The 26788-nt window shown below is 35.9% G+C and overlaps 1 long non-coding RNA gene across 1 annotated transcript; it reads left to right on the top strand.

Annotated features, from left to right (window-relative positions):
- Nucleotides 1-18851: 18851 nt before the first annotated feature.
- LOC135301260 (uncharacterized) lies at nt 18852-26621 on the top strand. The gene is made up of 2 exons (XR_010362997.1): nt 18852-19374; nt 25705-26621. It is a non-coding gene; the product is annotated as an uncharacterized LOC135301260 (long non-coding RNA).
- Nucleotides 26622-26788: the final 167 nt, after the last annotated feature.

The raw sequence follows: 26788 nt of genomic DNA, 5'->3' as shown, positions 1-26788 counted from the left end.
TGGTTTTTAAGCATTGGCTACATTTGGATCTACTAAAAGCATTAAAAAGCACTCAAAGCCATACTAATGCCTACACTGCTGCTCATTTTAGCATGTGATCTACCCTTAGTGTTAGTGACCTGCTCTTATTGTTTGCCTTTTATACACTGTTATGTCTTATAGAAGTAAAGTACCTTTTTTTATGTCCCCTCTAAGTCCTTACTTCTCTGCAATTACAAATATATCATGCAACACATATTAAAACACAAGCTGGTGTCCACTCTTGAGCAAATAATGATATTTATTATACCTTCTCTGTCTGGGGAATCGAATTTTTAGAGATCTTAGTTACCAGTCTCCTAGAGTTCCTAACAGAATTGAGGTAATTATTTTCAAGACTATTTCTAAGCCTGCAAATCACATTTTTCCCTCTGAAGAAGTTTCTCTTTCATTCTCTCTGATGCCTGCAGAAAGAACCAAGGGAACCAAACAACTAGCAGGTGAGGTTGATTCCTGAAGGTGGGAGCTGCTCATGCCCACTTGTAAAATTATCAGCCAGTTTTAATCCTTTGATAAGTTTCATATTCTTTTTCCATTACTCTGTTTTTGTAAGCAAAATGTGTTAAGTCAAAGACCTTAGAGTAGTCTGAGAACACACTAATCTGTTGCAATTAGTTCTGTTACTTTATGAAGACTTACAATATGATCACAAGTATATTAATGAACATTTAAACATCATAATAAGGTTCAGTCAAAAATCAGACTGGACAGAAAAACATGACAACGATTCTTTTTGTTCATCAGTCTTATCTAGATTGTGGAACAGAGAAATAAAATTTAGAAACTAAAGAAAAGGGAAAAAAACAGAAAGAAGATTACTTTTAGTTCAAGAAGGGTATTTAAAAATATTCAATAGAGGGCACACAGAAACAGTAAAAACAATAAAGACAACTTAAGGGTGTGGAGACTCCCAAATGAGTTACCTCCACTTTTTTTAACCATTCCATTTTCACCAATAAGGAGAGATAAATATGAGAAGATATAAGTTAAAAATAACAGTTTAGTAAAAAATGGAACAAAAGGTGAAAAATAAAAGTGATAAACACCAGCTACAAAGTTCCTGAATCTCACAGACTTGGAACAAAGAGAAAAAAAAGGTGGATAACCCCTCCTCCCAAGAAGATGCCCTCCATAGGCTACTTGTGTATGGGGAGAGAGAATGAAGAGAGAAAAACAACATGGCCAGCGAACCCTCTGTAATTACAAAAACTCATTCTTCTCCCCAAATTACAACCAGCAGGGAACAAGGACAAAACAAAAAGAAAACCTGGAGTCCAAAACCAGCCAATTGTCCCTCTTATCTCCCCAGCAGCCTGAACTGGAGGCTGTAACCTGCAGAGGGACTCCTTGGCAAAAGCAGCATGCAGCTGGCTGGGGTGACTGGGGCTCCCTGCCCTCCCAGTTCTGGAGCACTGCTGGTGGGCTGGGGTGGCTGCATGGAGCAGGGATGTTCCATTTTCCTTGGCGTGGTGCTGTGGCTGATCTGCCATGTGCTCACTGCCTCAGCTCTCCTGGCACCAACGGGAGGGTAAGCAAGAGAGCTCCTGCCTGAGTGACACCGACCTTAAAAGAGCAGCACCCCTTTGCTGACATCGTGGTTCTGTTTCTGGCTGCCAGGTTTAAGAGATGGTAACAATTTAGGGTACAGGTAGTTATGGAATACAATAACATTATGTATTACTCCATTCTCATCCTCCTTCTCCAATGAATGCAGTACTTTGTTACCCTGTCTTAAAGATTAGCAGAATAATTCAAAATCTCTCAATGCAACACGGAATGGGCCTTACTGCACTGCCAGATAATACTTAGCACACACCTCCCTCTGTCACACCCTGGTGCTTGCTTGCATGAAGGCTGATTTTCAGGGCTGAGCAGGCAGCACAAACAAAGAACACAAACAGCACAAACTGATCAGATTTTGTGATGGTGTTGTGCTTTTGCAGACAGAGACAGATCCTGTGTTATCTGCATTTTGAAAGATGCATTATTAATCTTTTCACACCTGGCACCCAGTTACTAATGTAGCATCTGGGCACTAGGAGGGCTAATGACCCTAAGAGGGCATTCTTGTCTAACTGTGACACTCTGAAGTGGAGCTGTTTGGTGCTGTAATACTCATGATGGCTCAGCCACTGCAGATATCCCTCTCTCTGTTCTTTAGTCTCTAAAGAGGTTGAATTTAGGCAATATAAAGCGGCCACAAACATTCCCCAGTTCAGTGCAGAGACAATTCCTTTAGAGAAATAGTTGAGTGTAATAGAGCTGGCACAGCTGTCTTCAGTGTTTTTGATTATTTAATTAACTTTGAGACTATTTCTCTTACTGCTTTTAATTATCACTATATTTTCTAGATCTTTGCAAGACCCAGCTGTCTTACCAAGGTGATTTTTTCTTCATTTTAAAGGATCTGCATTTTTGCTCACTGCTGATTTCAGTGCCATTCGTGTGTGTGATTACTGAAGTGGCATTGGGCCACTAAACACATGAGCACAATGATTCACATCCTTCATACTTTTTGAAAGAAATACAATTTAAAAAATAGAAACATTGATTAATTACGAACATGGAAAAAAAAACCTGTAAAAGTTCAAGGTGGCCGTGACAAACAATTTTGACTTGTCATTGGGAATTTCTTTTCACCTGCAGAATAGGGTTAGAGTACTGTGGCAGTATCCAGGCAAAGTATGCTTTCCTGAAGTAAAACAGTGTGCTTTCCTGAAGCGAATTTAAAAAGTAATGAGAAAGTACTAACAAAAAACTTATTTCTGATTTTGCAAACACAAGCAAATTTTCATGAAAATTAAGCAATCAATGAATAGAAATTTCATTATGTAGCATCTTTGCACTCCTTAAGAATATGTATGGTTTAAGTTATGAATATTCAACAGCCTATAAAATACCATATTTAAGGACTCTTCTAATATTTCTGAATTATGAATAGTTCCAGGAAAGATGGCACACGGTGTAGAAGGGGAATCTAAATTTGTGAATTCATTCTCGACTGAATTATATACTAATATTATTATATGCAATTTGAATATTGCATCTTGTACTTTGTCCTTTCATTCCTATGATCTAAAACCATTTAAGAAATTATATTTCATGAAGTAAAGAAACCTGGCTGAGAATGAAATTTACAGCAGGTGTTGCAAACTCAATTTAAACCTCATAAAATAAATCTCTAAGTGGCAATTGCCACGCATGGCCATGTTTGAATGACACGGTAATGTATTCAAAAGGACACAATGAATGAATGGCTACCAAGAGATAAAAATGCTAAAATGCAACAATATAAGAGCCAGTGTCTTCCAAATTAGGCACCTTGGTGGTCCAGGGAGTGAACTTGTGCATCTAGAATAGGTCAAAGTCATTTTGTGGAAGTCTTTGTTGTTAAAAGATAATTTGCCAAGCCCAGAAATCTTTCTCAGAAATAGTTTCAATTGAAGATGATTAGAAAGTTTTCAGAGGAGACTACAAATGTTCCAAAGAGAATAAAAGCCCAAGCTCCATTTCCATAGGATGAGATGAACCCACCTTTGCCTTCTATGGGCCTTTCTTCAGATAGGAGGGACCCCAGAGCAAGGAGCAAGAAGGGAAACAGTACCTTTTGAGATAAGGGGACAGAGAAGATTTTGCTGACGAGTGGCTCCGGGCCACTCTGGATGCAGAAGCCTGACTTCTTGGTCATTCACAAAAGGTCCTGCAATCTTGCACAGTTGTGATCTGACCAGATTTTCTTTGGCTTCCCCCTCAACCCATCTAAGCCCTGGGGAGCTGCCCCAAGGAATTGCAATCAGTGGCATCCCCTTTATCTCAGTTAAAACTTGCAATTTTAAATTGTCAGTAGTAGTTTATTGTGCTGTCTAATAACTGTAATAATTCTCAACACTTTCATGTAGCTATTCACCTTCAAAGAATATCACTAATATTAGCTAATTAATTTTCTGGTTTTCTTCTAAGACACAATATTGCAGGCTGTGATCATGCAGACCACCCAGGTAATTATAATTTTCCATGCATTGAAGATTATTCCAAAGACAATTTTTGTTATTTTTAGCAAATGCTAATTTGATCAGATAAAAGTTAATACTAAAGTGATTAAATGATAGAATTTTTTTAAAAAAAACTTCAAGAGTGCCATGCTGGTAAATCCTTATTGAAAAAGAACTCTTTCATCTAAAACTTGACTGTTAAGTACTGAAAAATATCGTTACAGGATTGGTTTTGACATAGGCCAGGTAGAGGAGGAATATAAGAGAATCATACATTTATACTATCAGAAAATTATTAAATTAAATATTCAAAGTTCAGGGCAGTCTTTTGAGAATGTTTTCTACAATGTTTTTAAGCAGAACAATAAGTAGAAATTGGTCCTTCTCACTTAAAAGAGGAAGTATAAAAAGATGCCTTTTGCAACAAATACTTTGGTCAAGATGCATAATACCTGAGCCACTGTTCCACTGACCACCATTCACTCGATCCTTGATTGTTTTTATTATTCTAGTGATTATTGCTTCTTACTTAAGGGACAGCAAGTGGTTAAACTAACAGAGTTAACTATTTTTGTCACACCTCCTCTAAGGCACTAAGAATTAAATAATAAAAGGCATTTGAAATGAGCAACAGAGCAGATTCCTTAAATGTCTTCTGTCTCCTCTCTCCAGGGACAAGCACAACAAGGTGAATCTCATCATTATTTGTCTTTTCAAGGGCAAAGCTGTGATAGACAGGGCTTAATGTGTATCTTGGTGGAATTGGATTTGATCCTCAGGGCTGGGCAAGAAGGCTGCTTTGTTAGATTTGTTAGATTTACTCTCTCCTGTGTTCTCTCTCAACCACAAACAAAATTACCTCTTGGAGGCCTGCATCAGCCTCAGCATCCTGAGACTATCTCCTTTTCTTGATTTCAGTCACATCTAAATCTGTTTAAACTGTCAACATGATGATTTGTGGAGAGACAGGGATTAAGCAGAAGGGAGATTAACACAGTTGTCCGTCTTTGAAATAATATACCTGCTGCCAGTAAGGGCATTCTTCAATTTACATAACTTAGCTCACAAGGAGGGCTTTATGGTTGTTATTGGGTTGCTTTTTTGCTATCAGCACTACAAACTCACCTGCTACCTGCACATTTAAAACCTTGACAGTCCATCTCTTCAATTCCTCTAGGACTGAGACACGCTCTCTTCTTTTTCTAGACTGAACAAGACTTTTTTGGTATTTGAATAATATGCATTCAAATAGATTATTTAAGAAACATGTATTAAATTCCGCTGGATTAGATATGAACTCCAAATACTCTAAAGAAAATACCTACATTCCAGTAGAGTCAAAACTATGTGAACAATTGTTTTGAAATAGAATAAAGATCTCTGCTTTTCTTTCATTTGCTGAAAGAAGTTGGCGGATTACTTATTATTCTAGCTGTCTAGGAAAAAAAATGCCATGCAATATCTTCTTTAATACTTACTTAGATAATTCTTAACAGCAGTAACTAGAATTGCTTATTATATTGGGCTAGGCCTTATTGTGGTGGGGAACAAAGGACCACAGGAAAAAGAAAGAAAATTCTATCTAAAACCAGGAATAAGAGTATCTATTTTTCTCACACTTTATACCTTTTATCTTTATTCAGTTATAAGGGATAAGGCACAGAGTCTTTTCTTCTGTATATACAGGACTTTGTAAAAGAAACCTTGTTTTGAATTAGGAACCAAATTGTGAGGTAGCACTATGGATATTAAGGCGAAGCGTAAATTTTAAGCCAGAAAATGGATAAATGTACTGTCACAGCCACAGAAGCTGGAAGAGCTGCATATGCAGAAGAGAAAGGAATAATTACATGGAAAAAAAGACAGTAGTCTCCTAGGTGTGAAGCTTCTTTTATTGGTACTTCATATTTTTATACGAAATCTCACATAAAAGCTGCTTCATGATTGCCAGGTAGTGTGATGCTGTCTTAGGATGAGGAAACTTATGTAGTTTTCTCCAGCCTTGCTTCTCTGGGAGTCAAAGCACTTGTGAAATCATCTGTTGCACCAGAACTAGGAAAGTTTTCTGTGTTACAGAGCTTCAGCTTGCTGCTCAGCACACTGCAGAGGAATGAAGGCAGAGGAGCAGACAGAACTGTTCTTTTCATCCCCCTCTGTGTGTCATTGAAATGCTAAGCAGTTCTTAACATGCTATAGGGTTGGGGTTTTTTCAATATGAAAAAATAAAGTAATATGAACAACTACAAGTGATGACATAAATAAAATGTAAGAATGAGTCAGTTTCTTAACCTATTTCCTGTGTCAAATATGTTTCTGAGGCCTGAAGAATTTACCTATATTTCTTTTTGGTTTTTTTTTCAGACCTTTTTCTTCATAATTATCTCTTAGTGTCTTCAGCTGTATCTATTAACCATGCCCCAAGAAACAGATTATTTTCTTGAACTTCCCAGCTAAACCAAGCAGCTGTAAGTCATTTAGATTTTTAGTCAAAAACTTTCAGAGAGGCATCCAAACTTGGAGGTGCTTATAAGGCTTGAATTGCATCTTTCAGATTTATCAGTTTTTGGTAGAAATTACATCAGATGCTGATTTTCTACCTTTGTGTTAGCTCCATCTTTTAAATAGCTCCTGTGACATGAAATTTTGGTTACTTGACACTTGTAAATGTCAGGATTTCTTTGAGGGAATAAAGACGCAGGCTCAGTCCTCAGGTGTGCAAAAGTCAAGATGCTGAGCTGAAAAAGATTATCCCAGGGATGACAATGTGAGGAGGAGTAGGTAACATTGTCAGTGACACACACCAGCATGCAAGATCCTCAGTGGACTCCATATTCCCCAAAACCACACAAAGTTTCTGCAAGTCTTTGCATTGGTTTCACTAGATTCTGATTAAGACTAGAACCATTTATGACTATTATTATTTTTGTTTTACCTATAAACTAGTGCTGGGTTGCCGGTAGTTGAAAAAGGCTGTGAAAAGAAAGGCTGTGTCTTACACAGGCTTAGGACAGGTATGGTAGAGACAGATAACTTTACAAGAAAGGACACACAATGATTAACAGAGGGAGAATACTTGATGAATAGATTCTTGCAGTAAAAGAGATTTGGGCAGCTGTATGTTTTCCAGTACATTCTATCTATAGTAATTGTAGTTGCTTCTGTAGGTCAGATCTTATTTTTAATTAATTGAATTGCTGAATTGCTGAATTGGATGTTTTTAAGAAGGACAGTCTTAATTCTAGCCTTAAAATCTTTAAAGGCTTACTCCTAACTAAATAAATTGGTCAGGAAGAATAGGGCATCTCTATAAATTATCTTGGCATTCCACTTATGGGAGAAAAATTATCTGGAAATTACCTTTTATTGCCACAGATACAAGAAGAATCAGAAGTGCCAAAGGGATACTGAGAAAGGTTGCTGTACTTTCCCTGTCTAGTTTATCCCATTAGTTTGTTTAGTTTCACTCTTAGACTTTTCTGAAAAAAAATTGCAAAAAAAACCTCTTGACAGAAAAATTCATTTTTTCCTTTTAGTGTGTGAAATTATGTCATCTGTTGCCACCAAATCTATGATGGAAGAGGAATTAATATAGTTTACTTTCTGAAATGTTTGTTTTATTTTGTGCAGGTTTAGAAATATATAGAATTTTGTTTATGCTTGCGACACCTAATCCAAAACGAAGACAGAAAAACATTTCCTCTAAACTCATTCTGCAAATTTAATTGCTCATAATATTCTCTGTGGGAATAAAAAAAATTGCATGAATGCCCAGCATGAAGAGACACTGGGATTAAATACTAAACAATTCACCTTACTGTGACTTCATATCAATGGGTTAAACATGATAAACAGTTTATGTATTCACATCAATTTAAGCTGCTGGGTGTATCAGTTGAATGAATACATTTGCTGTTGTTTTTTTGGCTCATCAGTAAATCTAGCACAAAATCTGATGCTATACCAGTTGGATTTATATTGCTGCAACAGATAGAGATTATTACTGATGCCAAGAAGACTGATTTTCTGCTGATTTGATTAGGACAGTAACTGTGCAAAGCTATATATTAATATATTAGAACACTGCAGTCCCCTAGAAGCCTGCAGAAGGGAATTTTGTATTGAATTTGGAAAAACAAGATCAGTTGTTTCTGTATCTTACTGCATCTATTAGAAAATTCATACAAATTCTTTAATCAGCCTGTTCATGTGTGCTAGGAAATGGGCTTTCCATATTAACCAGGGAAATGTCAACTCAAGGCTATGGGGGCTGGTGCTAATAAGGTTAATGAATAGCTGGCCTGAAAAGCAACAGATGGGCCTAACAGAGCGGGAGCCTTAATGGCATTTGTAATGCCTAGGGTCAACTGCAGTTTATCTTCATTTTTTTCTCATTTAAAATATTCCAACGGAATAATAAAATAAGTTTAAATTTTCCCCGCAGGGAGATGAAATTTATGCAGCACTGTTTATTGAATATCAATGTGTTTGGTTATAAACAGAGGACTGCTGCACCACTGCTAGAACTGTAGTTGTTGTATATTTGCATTTGCAGAGGAATTTTTCATTTAGCTCATTTAAAACAGTACTCTATTTTTATCAATTGCTGCTGAAGAACTGTTTTAGATTTTTTTTTAATTGGTTTTGTTTTGCTGTTTTTTTCCTGAAGACAGCTAACATAGAAGGTCAATTTATGGCTGTATACTGCAGCTAGATACATGACCATTATGCTAAATCTGCATAGAGGAATTGTAAGGACAGAGTTTGAATGCCCATATTGTGGTCTCCACTAAGATGACAGAATTTATACACATTTCCGGGCCAAACCACGACACTCATTATAATAGAATGTCATATGATAGAATAGGGTAGAGATGACAAAAATATATGGTAGAAATCATAAACATTTCTAGATAAATCAGAAAATGTTTCTGATCAAAATATATTTGTTGGATCTAAAATAACCTCTGTGACCTTGTTGTCCTTCATCTCAGATACACTAGTCTTTAATCAGAAATAATCTGCACAAGAGGTAATTGATACAGTCCTCTCTACTCTAAATACAGGCTCAGGGTGACGTTAAACTATTGTTATAGTGCATCTATTGCCTGAATTTAGTCCACAAGATTTAAGCTCTCATATCAACTAAGGCAGTGAAATATCACGTTGAGGGAGGTTTTAAGACTTGTACTAACAAACAGTTTTTTGAATAGGCATTGCTCTTGGGGAAAAAAGAAAACACTGAATTCTTATTTAGCTTATGCCTCCCCCAAATAGCTTCAAATAAACATATGGATCCACAGTAATTTTATTTATGAAACTCACTTTCATACTTTGTGAATGCATGGAAATAGTTAACACATTTAAGTTCAGGGCAAGACTTTTAAAGCTCTTAATCCTGAGCTAATGCTGCCAGGTTTTCCATATCAAATGCTTTTGATCACCCCTCTTCTGCTTCTTTAGTGCTCCCTTCAAGTCAGTGTTAAAACTTCCTTTGACTTTAATGGGGGCAGAGTTAGACCAATACTGTGGGCTTTTGGAAATCTCACTTTATGTGGATTTAAAAAATACTATTAGATTATTCATGATGAAACCCACAGATTTAACTGTCAATTTGGGCAGTTTTTATCATTTTTATGAATTCAAAGTATCTGATGAAATTTTTCTCACCCAAGTTCAGATGTTGGAATATTAGGTGTCCAAGTCAAGGCCAGCCAGCATGCTATTCAAGATAAATTTTCCCACTGAAGCTGTCCAGAAAAGAACAGAAGACACAATTAATTATTTAAGATGTAATAACTGAATCAATTTTCCTACTCATTGCAAAAAGAAAAGGATTTCTGTTATGATAATCCTGACATTTTGAGATGCAGGAATCTGCTTTATAATATTGTCAATTTAAACAGACAGAAATGATGAAAAATTTCAGACATTGGTTGAATTAACAAATAACTTAGTATTTTGCTTAAAGAATATCATATTCCACATACATTATAGAATGTTTCAAAGCCAGTGTCCTGGAAGAGAGATTAATATATATCTGAATAATTTACTAATTGTCCTACTATTTCTATATATTTGGCAAAAGAAAAATATTACTGAATAATTTAAGTAAGGAATTTAATAGGATTTGTCAAGTAATATTTAATCTGATTTTCTCGCAGACAGCTGTGGTCTGGAGTAAAACTCATCACACAAATTCAAGACTAGAAACACCTAATTTTATCATAGAATGACTTGAATTTGCATATTGGTTTGTGATAGACCTGTACTGCTTACCAGACTGGGAATAGGATCATCCTTGCACAGTACTGTACAGTTGCAACTAATTGAGAGTTCTGTAGATACAGCATAGAGGAGTGGAATGTACTCACTTTTCCCTTGAGCACCAGAGAATTTATGTGTTTCTTGAACAGGTGATTTTTATATTCTTTCATGTTTACTATTACCCAGTGACAACCAGTCTGTTCCAAGTCTCATTTAATAGAAAGCAGCTCCACTTCAATTCTGAAAAATACCATTTCTTTGTTCCCTGATGTATCTTAAGAAGTCACAGTTTCATTTAATTGTACAGATGACATAAACTTTTTCCTGCCTGAACCTTCTATCTTGAGAGTATCGCCTGTCTTCTGACTCACATGAACATTTCCTTTATTTGAATTATTTTAAGTTTGCACAAGGCAGTTTAATTCATTGAAGGAAGAAGAAACAGAAACTTTCATGTTAAATTGAAAGTTGGGTACAACGTAGCAGTCTTGTATCTGAAGTTCTAACTGCATTCAACATGAGTTTTGGGGATTTTATAGTAGGATAGCTTTTTAATTTATCCTGACTGCTGACTTTTCAAAAGAAGAAAATACACATTTTTTGCTAATAGTTATTTTTCAAATACTAACTTAAAAAAATTGTGCTCATTGATCTGTGTCTTATTTCATTATTTTAGATGGCATAGACTATATTTGTAAGCCTGTTAGGTAGTAGGTTTCAGAGAGGATTTCAAACTTCTAACTCCAGAAAATCAGTTGACATCCACATGAGTAGAAAGGATAACAAATTTGCTGAAAAAGAATGTAACCATTTGCTATCTTGTAAATAGCTGTAGCATTTTTAAAATATAAGCTTTTCTTTTTTTCCTTCCCACCCTCCACCCTGATAGCTTTATGATTATTTATCTGCATGCATTAATTTAATGTATAAATGAACAGTCTTCTGTACACTTTTTGTAATTCAAATCTGGAAATTGTTTAGCATTAAAAAAATAACACATGTTGCTATATGGAAAAATATAATGCTAATGAAATCTGATAGATGGCACTGTTGGATTGTTGATAAACTATGAGCCTGATTTCTATATTACTAGTATCCAGAAGGATGTTATTGCTTTTTAAATAACTGTTGTTTTAGAAAGTTTGATAGAAACACATTTATTTCAGTCTGTATTTGCTCAGTAGTGGGACTCAATGTCCTGGACTGGTTGTTGGTCTGTAATTCTCTCCTTATTGTTTCTTGTAGGGCATCTCTGTATCCCATTAAGACTTGTTATGCTTATACCAAGGGTGTGGGTGTTTCTTACCTCATGGCTTCTGGTTAGAGCAGAGATTTTGGGAACAAAAACTTTGATTCTTTCTTCTTTTATTATAAGTCAGAGCATTAAACATTTCATTACACATTCACTTCATATCCCATTTATCCTTTTCTTTGAGGTCTGAAGAATGACAACCACCTCCTGTGGGATTGCTGGGTACTTACAGATGAATTGACTATGATTATCTGAAGCAAATTAAAGGCTATCTTGTCTAGCTTTTGCACTAACTTAAGATCAGATAAATGCAAAAGCACTGTTGGAACTAGTCCAGGTAAATCCACTGGATTTCATTTGAACTAAAACCTAATGCAGCTTTTGCAGGAATATTAGAATGAGAATTTTCTTGATGTATTATCTGACATACAACTTGGACTATACCCCCCACAAAAAAAGATGCCAAACACAGAGCAGCAATGAGATGATTAATCTATCCCTAAATATATAACAATGTTGTTGAGTAATAGCTACATTAAAGAGTTATTTTATTCAGAAGAAGGATTCTGTTATTGAAAGATATCATACCAGTTGTGAATTCTATGATTGTTATTGTAAAAACTAAAGCTAGACAAAGACTTGTTGAACATCTGTTTTGCAATACTCATTCTGTTTGTGCTGTGTCATTTATTCCCACTCTTCTTAGCACTGCAGTGAATAAAATTCCACAATAACTTGTAGTATAAACATGTAGCAGTATTAAATAGTTGCTCAATTTTTTTCTGTTTTAAAATTTACTACAACTGTGAAATTTCTGTGATTGCAAATAATAGTGACTATACCTAAAATCAGTAAATGCACTCATCCACCTTAGAAGATCCAAGCAGCACACTGGAGGATGTAATGGATTTAGGAAGGTAGAGTTGCTATAATTGCATAATTTGAAATGTATCATGCACAACTAAAATTTTCCCTTATGATAATGAAAAAAACCAATGTGACAACAACATTAGTGATTATCTTCTTTCAAATTTGAGGTATATGGGAAATATGGGGACAGCTCTTCCCTATTGTGAAGAAAAATTGAAAGAAAAACATAAAGCAGAAACTATCCCTGCATATTTTCTCCTAGAATGCTTTTCTTTCTTTCATTTCTTCAAAAAGCAAAAGGTTTGTTCTGTTGGAAAACAATTACAGGCACTGTAAGAACTCTGAACTTGAAAGCTGTTGGGAAGCCCAGGTATGCCTGTGATGGTCCTTTGCCTGCACATTTTCTCTGTGTACTGAGCACCTTTTCCTCTCTGTCAGCAGAACATCAGCCAAATTCTTCTGGCTTGGTAGCAGCTGCTGGATCCAAGGTCTTGAGTCTTAAGCGGTTTTAGAAGTCCATGAAGGTGTAAATGGGAAGAAAGCACTATTGTTTTCCTGTGAGATAGGAAATGTGATGCTGCAAGTCTTGTTTCAAGTCAAGGCTGCCCACTGGCCTGTGCATTTGGCCTGTGGTCGCATACAGGTTCTTGGCTATACACAGGAGTTGGAGAATTCAGATATACAACAGCTTCTGCCAAGGCTTGTCCATTTCTTGCCTGCACATCTCTTTACACAGAGTTCTTAGGGGAATGAACTAATACTCAGTTATTTTAATAGATATTAGAGATTAAAAAAAGATGCTAGTCAGGTACAGGAATAAATCATGAGGACTATGTGACATCTGAGTGAAGTACAATTTATTTGTTTTGAGTCAAGTCACCTAGAGAGAAATAAATTTTATTTCAGCTAGAAGTATTTGTGCAGAATACGACTATTATTTATGTCTTACAAGCATTTATAATTTCATGGCTGCACCAAGTTATCAGGTTATTCCAAGAATACAAAGGACTGCACCTAATTCAGTGATTCTATTCCAAGAAAATCCTCTAATGGTGCCATATGATATAGCAAAAATCAGTTTATAATGAAAGGTTTGAACTTTTGATGAAATGAAAAACAGTTTTGCTGGTGAATTTTGCTCCTATTATTTCAGGGGATATTTTTTACTCAAAAATTATTAGAATAATTTAATAGAATAAAAAAAATTTGATAGAATAAAAATGGATTACTGGAGGAACATCCACTGCATGTTGTATAACTCCTTAATATAACTTTTTCTAAGTAGATCAGATTTGTTCTAAAGAAAATCCCAGAAAAAAAAATGCAATTGTATAATTTATGAGTTTGGTGTTTTGAACATTTATGCTTTTTAAAAAGTAGTCTGAGAAATGCCAGTTTGTGTCTGTTCTTCAACTGTGTGATTAAATTCCAAAAATGGACTCTAGTAGACAAAGATTTTAATCTCCACAAGCACATGTAATAGATACCTCTCACCTGAATGCATTCTAGATGACCAATTGCACCATTTGAAAGGCACTGATGTCTCAACTGCTTCCATAACCAGATGCTTAATGTTCAGGAAAAAAAAGGTAGTGGTAGATACTTTAAGAAATCGACTCATTTAGGTAGAATAAAACAGGTTCCAGGAGTAATTGGGGACCACTTCAATGCCTGTAAGAATTCATCAAGGCAATCTTTTTGCCTAATGATCCAGCCATGGTTGTAAATTATAGCATCATTGTAGTTTCAGCTAGCTTTATATTTAGCAAAAGAGAAAAAAAAAACAAGGTGCCTTAGTTAGAAAATTATTTGGCATTTAAAATGACGTTTTAGTAATTTTAAATATTTGAATTATATTCACTTTCCATTGATCTGTACTTGTCATCTCAAAAACATTTCATCCTTCCCTTGGAAGCAGATAAAGCTTGAGATGTCTTTGTCCTGTACTTTAAAAAAGGGAAGATTAACTTTTCAGTGCCTTATGTCAGGGATTCAGATGATTTACTAGAGATTGAATGTAAGAAGTTCTGTTTATAACTTTATTCAAAGAGTCATGCAAAAGTTTTGTTTACCTAAATGAAAAAAAATGGGACACTTAATATCAACATGATAACTGTATATGAATAGGCTAGAGATGACAGATATATGGCAGAAATAATGAATATTTCTAGATGAACTTATTGAAAGAAGATATTTTTGTCAAAAATTAAGAGAGAGGCTCAAAAGATGGTGAAGTTTGATGGTGCCAGGAAAATCTTTGCTCTGTTGAGGACACAAAAGCTGTAAAGTACCTCAGTGAGAAATGTAGTGGAACTGTTGCAACCACAAATCAGAATTAGGTAGAAAGAAATATATTTTCATGACTTGAGCCTTCTACAAAACATAATTAGTCCTTTTACTAACTGAAGGAAAATACTGAATGTGAGACAGCTTCTTACAAAACTCATGATTTTGGGAGAATGAATATCCAAAAACTTGGATATTCTAATATACATTTGATTTGCAGATTATCTTCCCCTTGAAAAATATGAAATGCAAAAAACAATTTCTTGCTATTTTAAAAATTGTAAGCCACTTGAATGAATCTAAAAAGTACATCTACTGATTACTTAAGAAGTAATAGAAATTATTTGCCAGTGGCAAACTGCATTCTGAAGAATTATCAGCAAACATTACAGACTAAAACATTATCACTTCAGTTCATTTCTTTCTCTTAGAAATGCACTCAAGAATGTATGAAAATACTTAAAAATTTACTTTGGTTAATCCATATTCCTTTACTAACTCATCATAATTAGAAAAATGTCTATGAAAAACATTTGCGGAAGACATGTCTGCAAAAGCTGGAAACAAAGCCCTCTACTATTCAAACTGAATTGAATCAGACTTAGAATCACACTTGCCACGTATTTCTAGATTTTTTTCTTTCTGCTTTGATGTTTTAGTGTCCACTTTCCCGCTGAAGATCCAGGGCATGTAACCACTTCTAGAAACAAGAAATAAATTTGGATTTTATTATTAAACATAAGCTGCTATAAGGTTGAATGATTAGCATTAAGAATATTCAGATGGATATTTAGTCTATCCTTGCCATTTGCTGCAGTTTATGTTAGCAAAATTATTTAGATATGGATCAGAAGATTTCTTCTTGTGATATGACTAGTTGAAACAATAGAAAAAGCTGCTGAAAAGTTCCATGTCAATATTTTTTTAGAAGGAATAAATAGCCTTTGTGTAAGAATTTCTCATTTTCTCCATTGTTTACTTCATACTTTTATACATTTATACTTAGTGATTCTATTTAAAAATATTATTATGAATAGTTAATGATTTTGCCCTTAATCCAGGCCTAATAAAACCACTTGGTTATTGAATATAGTTTTTAATAGAAATCTTAGAAAAAACATACCATATAAAACATAAATAATGTTTAAAAATAGGTGAGGGTTCTTTTTTTCCCTGTGAAATAAGTAGTTATGCTTCAATTTCGAGTATAAGGAAAAAATCTATTTTATAATGCCTCATCTCAGAATTCAGAATTGAGAAGGATATATTTGCTGAGCAATAATACTTCAAACTCTATTACTTTTTCTTTTTTAAGCCTTTTATGAGTTTTCCATAAGAAAAAGAAAACCACAGTTGTTGAAAAATAAGGTATGGTCCAAAAAATAGAAACTCCTACATGACTGAATATTTGACACGCATTGTCTTTATTTCCACTTAAGACAGATGATGTTTTTTTTGCTGGTTTTTTTGTTTGTTTGTTTGTTTGTATGTTTGTTTGCTTTTTCATTTTATAACTCTCTTGAAGGTAAGGGAATATTCTGTAGGAGAAAATGGCTGTGCAAAAGTCCAGGCTCCCATCATCCATTTGGGAGTCAGTTCCTGATCCTTGCTTTGCAATAAAACATTTAGTCACCTTTCTCCTAAAGCTTTACCAAGACAGGTTTGATTTTGGTGTAAATAATGACATTATTGAGTGGCAAATAATCACTGTGACTCCTGTGAAACCTGAAAGTCAGTCATTTCTCATAGGAAGGCTGATTGATGCCTTCTCTTTTCTGCATCCAGAAAAAGTGCCAATTATTCCCACTTGAACACACACACACACACACACTTATGCTACATCTCCTTTTAGAATTAGGAGACTACAGCATTAAATTAAAGCTTAAAAGAGTTAACTACAAATTTATGAAACAATTTGGTGTGGAATCAAGATAAACATGAGGGTTTTGAGATGGAATGAATAGACCTGTCTGGTGAAAATGAAGGAGGTAGCATTAGTGTGGGGGACACTTCAGGCTGAAAGAGGCTGAAGAAAAGTGACCCTAGCTTGGGAATGGTGAAGGATCTATAGGACAAAGCAGGTCAGGGATAAGATTTCAGGATTTGAGGAAGATTTCAGGAAGGAACAGTATCTTTGGGAGCAAGAAACTGAATCCTAGACTGCCAGGAGTTGTAAGTGACCCACAGCCCCACCCTGGGTTAGGTTTAGTGTTTCGGCAGGCTGTTCACAACTTCCTTGGTCTTGAAACATTGACTCTGGGCACTTCTCACCCGGATGTGTTGTGACATAAAGACGAAAAACCTCTTCTCCCCTGCAAGGGACTGTAATTCCTCCCTTACTCCTCAACACCCCAGCATGTTTGAATACTTAGCACTGCTGTTCTTCTAGCCTTGCATGGTTTCTTTGGCTAGAATAAAAAATATCTTTAGTTAGACTCTCATAGAAGTTTTGCAACATTAAAAAATACCAAAATAAACCTCAAACCAAAATGATGCATTAAACTCCATCAGTAAATGCCTCACCTTTCTAAAAGAAACCCATAGTAAATATCCTAAAGAGAGTTGTATGGAAATAAAAGGTCTGACTTCCATGTTTTTGAAAACCACAAGAATAGAGGTGATGGCAAGAAGTTGTAATATAGCTGTCAGGAGACTAAACTACACTGAAGACCCCCAGATTCTATGAAATAACAACAGACACTGTAAGAGTCATGGCAAAGCTGACAGATACACAATGCAAGCAATTTACTGATTATCTGGGGAAGATAACAAAACACCTGCTGCTTACTAAAGTCCACTAGCTATCAGCATTAAAGAAAAAAATTCAAAATATTCTCCTCATCTGCCTCTATTTTATGATTCACTTCCCCATAATTTTCACAGAGATATATCTAAAAGCAATTGTATACATGCCTTTTTGCATACAGAATGACAAAAATGAAGATTACTTAAGCTTGCTATTCTGAGAAAAGAAGGCCCTTAAAAATCTCTTTTGAGTAAGCTCCTCTATGTAGAACCATTTAAAGCCTCTGATCTTTTGGAGATAGCATGGTACATTTATCATAACCGAAATGAAGGGTGTGCTTATGCATTTTTCTATTAAACAATAAAATTAGAAGAGAACAAAAAAAGGGCTGAAGAACATTTGTAGGGTGGATTTCTGTATCCACATTCATTTCAAGTCACACTTTTGTCCCTGAATCTGAGTGCTGCTGGAATTATTTTAGAACATTGGTCTGTACTTCACATGTGAATGAAGATATCAGCATCTGGACAGTGTCCAATGAGTGTGGCAATATTTTACTTTAATATGTTTAAAGCAGAAAAAACATAGGAAAAGACCCCAATAACTTGCTTGCATAAGTAGAAAGTGCAAATGCTTAAATGCTTTTTTGACCTTGAATACTACTGATTTTTGTAAGTGTCATTTTTAGGAAACTGTCTAGACCAACGTCATAGAGTTGATTTTCTTTTTTTTTTTTTTTTTTTTTTTTTTTTTTTTTTTTTTTTGTTGTTGTTTTGTTTGTTTTGTTTTGTTTTTGTTTTAAACCTGATTGGTAGAACATATGAATTGGGTGGTTTCTGATATCTCTTTGTATTCTAATTGAGTGTCCTAAAAGGCAGCCATAGGTGTTATAGAGACAGTGGGTTGTATTCTATTGTTTGGAGAAAAAAGTATCTTGTGAATGTGCGTATCTGTGACAGCATGTGTCAATCATTTGAGACTCTTCTGAAAGACATTGTGAGTTTTTGTGAGCTAGCTGCTGCATCCAAAACGGACCCTCAAATATTAACAAAGACAATCACAGGGTACGAGGTTGGATTAAACACTTCCTTAAGAATTTTTTTCTATAAAATCCCTTTTAAAGTGTGTTTGTCAAAGTCTTTAATTAAAAGATAAAACTTTTTTATTAATATTAGTCATTTAAACATGGTTGTAAATATGAATTCATTTCTGCACTGGATTTTAGCTGTGCTCTTGAGTTGTAGCATGTATCCATGACATCTGAAATCACACTGATTTTAAGAACAGTGAAAAATTACCATGTACCTAGTGAACAGTAGAATCACAGTTGTATTAGTAGCATTCTTGGCTTTTATGGTGTGAGCAATACGATGAAAGCAAGAGCCCCAAACTGGCCATTTTCCATAGGGGAGAGTGCTGGTGGCACTGCCCAGGTGCCTTCAGTGGGAGCTGTGGGACAGCCCCTGTGAGGAGAGGATGGGGCTGCCCTGACAGGACTCCAGGCAGCCCCAAAACAGAGCCAGCACTGGCCACAGCTGGGCCCATCAGCAGTGCTGGTGCTGCCTCGGTGATAACGTGTTTAAGAAAGGGTAAAACCAGCTGTGTGTCAACTCTGCAAGAGGAGTGAGAAAATATCATACAGCCATCGGTATATCAAGGTCAGAAAGGATGATGATGAGGAGGATTTTGAGGCTCTGAAGCAGAGATTTCCTTACAGCCCATGGAGAGATGTCTATGAAGCAGGTTTATCCTAAAGAACTGTAGCTCATGGCTGGATCCACACTGGAGTAGTGGAAAAGTCTGAAAAGGAAGAAGTAGCAAATAAGAACTTTAAGGACTGCCCCATTCCCTGTCCCCCTGCACTGCTCAGGATGGGAAGATGTTGAAGAATAAGAAATGGACATGTGAAACTGGGTGGGAGAAAGGTACTGTTTAAATTTTTATTTTTGTTTCTTGCTACACAAATCTATTTTGATTTGCAACAAATTAATTTTCCCCTAGTCTTTGTCTTAATCCTTGAGCTTTTTCATCATGTTTTCTGCCCTGTGTTCTTGGTGAAGAAGGGTGAAGGTGCATTTGGGTGGGCAGCTGGCAGGTGCTGGTCAATGTCAATCAACTGCAGTAATGTTTTCAAGTTTTTCTTCTAATGTTTCTGTAATTGTTGTGGTTAATTGTGTCTAGTTCTTAAATTCAGTCAATGGCATGGAACAGTCTTCCCACATTTGTAACTCACAGGTTCAAATTACATCTGTAGGCAGAGCGACAGGGCAGGTCTCTTTCTCTTGGCAATGATCAAAGTGCCCTAACACCTACCTGTCATTATAACTAGGCCTCACTGACTGCTTCCTTGACTGTCATGGAAATTTTAGATGCATCAAGAATAGAAAATTAACATTAATTTACAATGAAAATGCTCTTTTTCATTTCCCCAAATGTGTTATTGGGATTTAATATAGTTCTAGCTGCAGCTGCAAGCAGAATCCCTTATAATGGTTGACTCTGCAGCTGGGTTTCACATGCCCTGTGTAGGAGAGTTCCTACAGAGTTGCAATTAATTTCTTTAAAGGTAATCATGTTTTTTTGGCATACAGTTACGGAAAATGCAAAGTGTTTTTTTGGTGTCACTGTGGTTACAACTAAATAGCTGCTGTTGAATGCTTTTATATTCTGGCCCAGAGTACTTGGTGTAGTGCTATTGTACTTGATTCTGTGTTCCTGCTTTGGCAGTGCCCCCATTCTATCAAAACAGGTGTATAGTGCACATTACAAAATGCAGTTTCTAAACTTGACTTCAGTGAAAAGATTGTCTTAGATAATGTGGCCCTTCCTTTACTTCCACAGGCTAACCAGCACAGCTGTTACCTCATCTGTAATATGTTATCCCTATTATTCATATTACAGTAGTGCCCAAGAGCCAACAGAGAAGAGTTTTCTTTATTCCAGATGTGATATATAGAATAACAGACACTCACTTGAGGAGCTTACAGCAGGGATTGCAGAGGCCTTAGATACCCTGTAATGGGAATGACAAACTGTCCCCAATCTGAGATACACTAAGAGTTAACCCAGGGATCTGTCCTGTCCTTCACAATAATCCCCGTTACTCCACCTGACACTGCTGTGAATATTCAGTCCAATTCCACAGCCAAGGGTAGGAAAAGGCATAGCACACACACAGTGGAGGTCTTAGTAGATGCTCTGTTCTGTGCTCTTCATTGCTTTTTTACTCTATTTTAAAATAGAAACAAATGCATACGCATAGGTAGACGCTTTAAACTGAGCATATGTTTAAAGGAATTTCTTCCTATTTTCTGTAGTCAATAGGAGTTCTGACATCCATTGACTAATATTTGAGCAATGTGAAGTCCACAATGATGTATTTCTGACTTTTTGGATTTGAAAATAATACACTGTAACACTGAAATATTTTTCTTTGCCTTTCTAAGTAATAACAAGAACAGTCATTAATAATTTGGAAAAGCACAACTGTTCAAATTTGGACAAATACGTAAACAGGATTTAAAAGGTGAGAATTATTGATGTCAATAAAGAAATTCTTCATCAGAGTTACCTGACTATTTATAAATCTGGGTGATCATTTTCAAAAGTACTTTTCAGATAAACCACCTAAATTTAGGGTTGAATTATTTTCTGCCATGTTGGAAAAACAGAAGAGATCATTCACATTTTTTCACAACTTAAATGATTATTTAATGGAGAATGCACAAGATTAAAAGCTTTTTTCCACATTCTCCTGGGCATATTGATAAATCATGCAAGTAGTTTTATATCCTGTAATTTTCTACAGTGCATGTAGAATCACCTTCAGTTTACATTTTTTTTGGCAGTTAAAAATGACATTTTTCTTCATGGTTAAGTGTTTCTTTCTCCCTCCTTTCACATAAGGTTACTGGAAGTAATGGTTATATCTAAGAATGACAGTCATCCATTCTAAGGTGAGGAGTTACCCCTAATAATGGTTATTTTACATGCAACTCAATTTTCTTATTCATAACAGCAAGTAGAATAACAAGGATAACAGGATCTTTTATTATAGCCACCATAAAAATTGCTAGCTGTTAAATTAATCAAGAAAATAGAGAACAGTTCTAAACTAAAAATGGTTCAAGTGCATGGAAAATTTGAAGTATAATTTTTTATCAATTGTTTTTGCAAATGAAAGGTAGGGGGTAGTACACAAGATTTCTCTGGAGTAGCTATCTGAAACACTAATGTTTTTTTAGTTTGGTTTGGTTTTGTTCTAGTTTTGTTTGTTTGGTTTTTTTTCCCCAAAATAATAATCTGTAATTTTATTGGTTTTTTTAGAAAAATATTTGATTTTTTATTCTTCACATAAGAGTTAAAGATTTTGTGACCATCTGATAAATCTGTTGATAACCCATGCAAACCTTAACTCAGCAACACTTACCAATACCCTAACATGTTTAAATTAAACTGTTCAAAGGATGTTCTGCTCTTGATGTCTGCATTGAACATGAGAGTAAAGGGACTATTCTCATTCCCTTCTTTCTTTTTAGCTCCATGTTGGTTCAACTCTTACTGTATAAGAGGGGCAAATATTTTTTGATAAACTAGAAGTAAATGTCAGATGATGTGTTTGTGTCATGTAATCCTTCTCTATCAAGTCGTAGTTTTCTATAGGATTAAGGGAGGATTCATATATCACTACTTCCTTATCTGGTGATCCACTGATATTGGTTAGAGAACATTATTTTATCTTTTCCATCACATTACTTGTTAAACAGTGACATGTTTTGTAAGCCATGGATTGTGTTTGAATCAAAGTGCACAGCACATTTTGTATTTCTATGAGACATAAAACAAAGCTCTGGGAGATCAAATTTTATATAAAGTCTTTCTGGTGAAAAAAAGTTTTTCTCTATTAGCTAAATGCCAGTGATTTGGTTTTGAGTAAGAATATCTGGATTTTGCAGGCAATAATAGTAACCTGCCTGGTCAAGTGACAGTTACAGTAACAAGTTTTGTTACAGTAACAAAACAGTGGGTTTTTTTTTTTTATGGAGGTATTTAAACGTACTTAGGTAAAAAGAAATTAAGCAACTCATTATCATTATAACATACATATAAATACTTTAAAATAATTTTGGGAAGGTTTTATTTTCTCTGTATTTAATTTTTTGCAGTAGGAGGCTGAGGATAAAGAACTAACTCAGGCAATGCATAGAGTAGTGTGCAAGAGCCTCATAGGGAGAACTGAGTACAGATCCTCACTGACCTTACCTGGCATTTTGTGAGTGTTTCCCAGTGTGTTGGTTTTAAGAAGCACAAACCCCAAATTTCTAGTTTGTTTGAGCTATTTTATTGGGATTTTTTTCCCTGAGGTGAGGTGAAATTCTTAATTTAAACATGAGGTTAAAGCACCATGATCTCTTCAAAGAACTATTGTAGTAATACTGACAGGGAGGGTAAACTAACCTTCAGATAAGCTATCATCTATGATGGGTGCTACTTGCTTCAGCTCAGAAAGGAAGTTAGGACAATGAAGAATTCTAGAAAATGGAAGAAAATCAGGTCTCTATACACTTTTATGATAAAGTATTCAGTGTTACTCCTTAAGAAGACTTTTTGTGCTTTTTTAATAAAAGAAGTAGAGAAGATCCAGTGTTAATGGCACTAAACATTTTTTCTCTAACTTCCTAATATACCGGGAATCCCCACTCAGTTTCAGAACATATATTTAAAATACTACAGTAGTGGTAGACTGCTGCATCAAAGAAAAAAAAGAAGTAAAAATATTTTGTGTTAGTATACAACATACATTTGACAGTTGGCAAAGCAGTGTTCATATAATTCAACTTCTGCTTGTGTTCCGACTGATTTGAGTGCACTTGCCCAAAGCTCTCCTGATAGGGTATGAAAGTGTAAAGAATTCCTGGTTTTGTTGCCCTTTCTGGGGGGAATGGAAAAATCATAAATTTTGTTCCAGCGTAATGTTGGATCCATATTTTTCCTTTGTAAATACTCAATCAGATCGAGTGTATAGCAACATGAAGAGACTACAGATTCTTTAGAAAAGTTCAAAGCTTCAGATAGTTGACTTTTCCAATACGCTAAAGTTGTACTTCATAAAATATTTTAAGTACATGAGAACTCTCAGCTAAGTCAGAGTTTATATATACAGCTGCAACTGCACCTTGTGCCGGACTTTAACCATTTAGGGCTTAAGTTGGAATCCAGCGGTAAAATGAAGACGCATAGTCATAACTTAAATACATCAGCCTTCCAAATTTGCAGCCAAACACCTAAGTCTTATTTCCACCATGTACATTAGGATAATTCTAGCAGAGCCTAATGAAAAGGCATGTCTGAGGTAAGTATTATTACCCCATGGGGTGAGAAGCTACAAATCACTGCTTTATACAAGAGCAGTATGTACCTACACAATGTCACTGCAAGGTTTCCAACCAGGAGAAATTAAGATACATTAGTTCTTGTATAAATAATATGTTGTTTAATCAGACAGTTCCAGCTTCTGCTGGGTATTTGTGTTGCACTGCATGTGGGTTTTTTATATAGTACAAATCCCAAGCTAGTCTGCTGTACAGAGCACAGCAGAATACCTGAATCATCTTGTGTTTGTGTGTAGCTACAACTTCCCCTGCATTCCCAGTAGTGTTTATGGCATGGATGTTTGTTGATGTATTCTGTTTGGAGCACAGTAATTTGAGACAAGCTTGAAAATGAAGGGTTTAATTTTCTCATCTAGCTGTTGTTAATTTTTTTCTCTCAGAATGGCTACAGTATGAAGATGTATTCCATAAATGAAGGGACTTTGTTATTCAGGATGGCAGTTCTGAATTAGACAAGCAGGAAAGTTATTAGGAGCAGGATGTTTTCACCTGGGAAAGCCTGAAGCTGTTGTCTGACTTTTGTTGTTATATTTTTTCTTAAGGAAAACCCGAGGACTTTCCGAGAAAAAAAGAGGTGTGGAAGTGTTGGGTGTTGGATTAGATGAAAGACAAAGGATGTGTATGCAACCTACTGAGGCTACAGTGTAAATAAACACTGTTGCTTCAAGGCATGGGGTCTGATGAATATAAATATAAGAGTACTGTGGAAAATAGAACAGTACTCCTAGAGGATATGTACTGAAGATTGGTAGAAATGGCTTAGTTAAGAGGTTATCAAATTGTGGCTTTAATCTTGTCTAAGAATACTAAAAATATCCATCCAATCAAGCTAGTCTTCAATTTGCTATTAATAGTTTAATATCTGATAGTCCTTGGGAACTATGTTTTTGGGGCTGGTACTGAAAGCTAGCTATGCATAGTCTGTGCATTACCTTTTATTAATTGCAGTCCTTCCAGAAATGGGGAAAAATGTACTAGTGAAGAGATAAGCTATTTAGGAAAAACACCAGCCTCTCCACTTCCTGTGATCTGTTCTGTTCCCATGGGTGTCAAAATGTAAGCATTTTAACACCCACAGCTGTCTTGTTACAGATGGAGGAGGATACATTCCTCACTATAGCTTACCTGTATTTGTTTATGGATTTGCTGCTCAGGATTTTTTGTACTTTCCAAATGTGATGATGCTGTCTGCTTTCAAAACCTCCTCCAGTTTTGGAACCTCCACATTCCAGAAATTTAATACATTTTGAAAAGTAATATGACTTTCATTCTTACATTCTGTGTAAAGGAATATTCTTTTACTTGTTTGAAATTGAACTCCTACTGCTTTTATAAAGTACTTCTTGCACTGAGGAATTTAGTCAATTTCATTTTGTATTTGTCTTAGCCACTGACACCCTGAGTTTTGTAAACTTTGATCATATCTTTTTTCCATCCGCTTTCCAACCTGGAGAGTCAGAATCTTTAGTCTCTCTTTCTAACATAGCTGCTTTATTGTTTTTAGTACATCAGCTGATCTCCAACATTGCTATATCCTCCTTGACATGCAGAGACCAGAGCAACACACCATTTGGGATATAAACAGACACCTGTTGGTTTTATATGACGTAAAAATTATACATTGGTTTTGTCCCAGTATTCTTCCAAATATAATTTTAACTTTCTTGGCTGCCATTACATACAGATCTCATGATTCCAGTGAACTCTTGATGATCTCAATTAGCTCTGTCTTGAATTGCAGTGCTGCTTTTGTGGTCAGCATTGCACAGACATGGCCTTGTTTATTTTTCTCTAGATACAGTATTATTTTATATTACTCTACCGTGAAGATTATCTAACACATCTTTCACAATATCTTCATAGGCAAACTCGGGAACTGTGGACAGGATGAGTGGACAGTGAGATGGATGAGAACTGACTGAATGGCAGTCCCCAGAGGGTCATGATCAAGAATATCATCAGGAACCAGGAGTAGCTAGGGGCCTGTCAGTAATGGTGACCCCCATGACTCAATATTGGACCCAGTACTGTTTGACTTATTCACGAATGACTTGGATGAAGGGCAGATGTCTCCTCACCAAAGTTCCTGATGACAGCTGGGAGGAGTGGCCGAAACCCCAGAGTGCTGTGCAGCCCTCCAGGAGGGCCTTGAGAGGCAGGAGAGATGGACAGAGAACTGAAATTCAGCAAAGGCAAATGCAGGGTTGTACATCTGGGCAGGAATAAACTCATGTACCTGCACAGACTTGGGGCTGACCTGCTGGAAACAGCGCCATAGAGAAGGAGCTGGGGGTCCCGGTGGACAACAGGCTCTCCATGAGCCAGCCAGTTAAATCCTGCCTCAGGGAGCACCAGTCCTCTTTGTGCTTCACACAACATTGAGTCTGATTCTTGGCTGGACTGCAGGCACTCTTTTAATGGTAGCAAGTATTTGGGAAGATGACTTGTATCATGAAAGTATGGCCCAAATTGTCAGCTTTATGATATCTCTGTTCACTTACAGCACATCCTTAATGTGCTTGTGTTTCAGTCTAGTGGCTTGACTGTACCACATGTAAACATGCCAACTCTTTTAAAACTAGCTTGCCTGGGGACACACAGCAGTTTAGCCATGATAATTGGGGATTTCTGTGCTTAGCAGCACCTCATGTATGCCTTTCATATCTCTTGCAGATGAATCCTTTGGTACCTGAGCCTGTCTCAACCAAAATCTGCTACAAAATTTTTAGTCAAAGGTGCAGAGTAGACTACTGGAAAAATAAATTTTGGGTTTGCAATAATACATTTTTGTCTGTTTAACTCTCTGGATGCTATTTTCATTCCTTTTGCGTCTATAAAGCTTTTAACATATGCTTGATACATAATTGAGAGCACTAAAGGCAATGGCTGCAATGCATATAATAGCTAACCTGGTATTACGTGCTGGGGCATTAATGTGCAAGAATAT

The sequence above is a fragment of the Passer domesticus genome, chromosome 5 (genome assembly GCF_036417665.1).
Source record: "Passer domesticus isolate bPasDom1 chromosome 5, bPasDom1.hap1, whole genome shotgun sequence".
Lineage (NCBI taxonomy): Eukaryota > Metazoa > Chordata > Aves > Passeriformes > Passeridae > Passer > Passer domesticus.
Note: the sequence above shows the minus strand (reverse complement) of the source record. Positions and strands in the feature narration are given on the sequence as shown.